The sequence below is a fragment of the Tenrec ecaudatus genome, chromosome 4 (assembly GCF_050624435.1).
Source record: "Tenrec ecaudatus isolate mTenEca1 chromosome 4, mTenEca1.hap1, whole genome shotgun sequence".
In the NCBI taxonomy this organism is placed as follows: domain Eukaryota; kingdom Metazoa; phylum Chordata; class Mammalia; order Afrosoricida; family Tenrecidae; genus Tenrec; species Tenrec ecaudatus.
In genome coordinates this window covers 124762883-124765589 of record NC_134533.1, presented here as the reverse complement: position 1 = coordinate 124765589, position 2707 = coordinate 124762883, and positions in this window count along the sequence as shown.

The window sequence follows — 2707 nt, the reverse complement described above, 5'->3', positions numbered from 1 at the left end:
CTGCCTCTGTTATTTTATTGTTTCTTTTTTCCCCCCAGCTCTATGGCCTGGTGGTCAGAGAAGGAAGCCTGTGTGACCACTATATGTTTGAATTTACTCAAGCCTGACTGTGTCACAGCATGTGGTCTATTCTTGAATACATACGATTCACACTTGAAAAAAATCTTTTTTTTTTTTTTTTTTTGCAGTTGGGTGGAGAGCTCTTAATATATCTATCAGGTCAAATTGTCTGATTGTAGGCTTTAATTATGTAGCCTCTGTTTTGAGCTTCTTTCCTGCTGATCTCTCTTTTTAGGATAGCAGTGTAATGAAGTCTCCTACTATGATAATTTATCCTGTGATTTCTTTTCTCATCTTCTGAAGTATTTGGTTGACAAATTCACAGATCTCCTGTTGGGCACCTATATGTTTATTATACTCATGACTCTTGGTCTACTGATCTCTTAAGCATTATGTAGAGCCCATGTTTATCTCTTGTTGCATCCTGCACCTTTAGAATTATTTTGTCAAAGATTAGAACCATAACTCCTAATTTTTTTATGTTGGCTTGATATAATTTTAACTATCCTTTGATTCTCAACTTGATTTTGTCTGTGAGTTTAAGATGTGTCTTTTGCAGACAACAGATTGACGCATTTGTATCCAGTCTGCTGCTCTTTGTCTGTAAATGGATGTGTTCAGACTATTAACATTCAGAGCAATTACATCCATATGTGGTTTTTTTACTTGTCATGTCATACATTTTGTCATAAATATTTTCTACCTCCCTGCTTAATTGTGTGTTTTGTATTTTCGAGGGATTCTTTCTTGCCTTATTTCTGTTTAGTCAAAGAAATCTTGGGTGTTGCTTTCAGTGTGATGCCTTCTGCATAGTGTTACACTATGTGATGGTCTCATGTTTGTGTTCTGTGGATGTTGATCTTCTGCCCAAAGTGAGTGGCAAAGTGGTGTTTGTAGGGCTGGGGATTTTGTTTGTTTGTTTTTAATAATGTATTCTTTGAATTTTTCCTTATCCAAGAGAACTTTTATTTCACTTTGTATTTTGATTGAGTTTGGTGGGATAGAACATTCTTGGGCTACAGTTATTCTCTTTCAACTTTTAGAAGATGCTACTCTATTCTCTCGTCTTCTTCGTGGTTTCTACTGATAAGTATGACCGTATTCTTATCTGAATACCCTTATAGGTGATGGAATATTTTTCTCTAGCTACTTCCAGGATTTCCCCATTTTCCTCAAAGTTGGATACTATGACTACTATAGGCCTTGATGTATTCTTTCCCTACCACTTGTCATTAGGTTGTCACACTTTGATGGCTTGTGTGTTGCTGGAAACTAAGCCACTGGTGTTTTAAATTGCCACAGGGTCACCCAGAGAAAAAGGTTTCAGCAGAGCTTCCAGACTAAGAACAGGATACAAAGATGGAATTGGCTTCCTACTTCAGAGGAGGCAACTGAAAAAACCTTATGCATCATATGGAAACCTTGTCAGACACTGAACGCTTAATGAATGGAAGCAGATTATTGTCAGACATAGTGTCAGAGGATAGGCCCCACAATCAGAAGGCGCTTGAAATATAACTGAGGAAGAGCTGCTTGCTCAAAGTAGAATTAATTACAGTGATGTGAAGCCTTTGGGACTGGAACCTTAAGGCTCTTCAACAGATGCAAAAATCTACTGATAATTGGAATGTGGAATTATGAAGTATGAATCTAGGAAAATTGGAAGATGTAAAAAAATGAAATGCATAAAAATCAATATCATAGGCACTAGTGACTTTAAGTGGATTTGTACTAGCCATTTGAATCAAAAAATCATATGATTTACTATGCCGAAATTATACAATCAAGAGAAATGGTGCTGCATTCATTGTCAGAAAGAACATTTCAAAGTCTATCTTAAAGGACAATGCTGTCTGTGATAGGATTCTATCTATCTGCCTTCAAGGAAATCCAATCAATACAATTATTCAAATTCAGTAGCAACCACGAAAGCTCATGATGAAGAAATTGAATTCTACCAACATCTTCAGTCTAAAATTGATCAAACATGCAGTCAAGTTGAATTGATAATTATTGGTGATTTCATTTTAAAAGTTGGGTGGTGGGGAGTATAGTAATTGGCAAATGTGCTCTTGGTGTTAAAAGTGAATATAGAGATCTCATAATAGAATTATGCAAGACCAATAACTTGTTCTTAGCAAATACCTTTTTCAATAACACAAATGGCTACTCTACGCATGGATTTCTCCAGATGTAATGCACAGAAATCAAATTGACTACATTTGTGATAAGAGATGCTGGAGAAACTCAATATCAGCAGCTAAAACCAGGCCAGGAGATGACTGTGGAACAGATCACTGAGTTCAGGTTGAAGCTGAAGAAAACTGAGACAAGTCCACTGGAGCCAAAATAAGAACTTGAGGCTATCCCATATTAATTTTGATAACATATCAAAGATAGATTTGTTGTACCGAGTGAATACTGACAGAAGACCTGATAAGCTGTGGGATGACATCATTCATGAAGAAAACAAAAGGGCATCAAAAAACAAACCTAACACAATCTCAAAGTGGATGTTAGAAGAAAGTCTAAGACAAATAGAAGAAATTGTGAAGTCAAAGAGCTAAGAGAAAATTTTAAAGGCCTGTCTGAGAAGACAAAGCAAAATATTGTAATAAAATGTGTAAATACCTAGTTACACAACCAA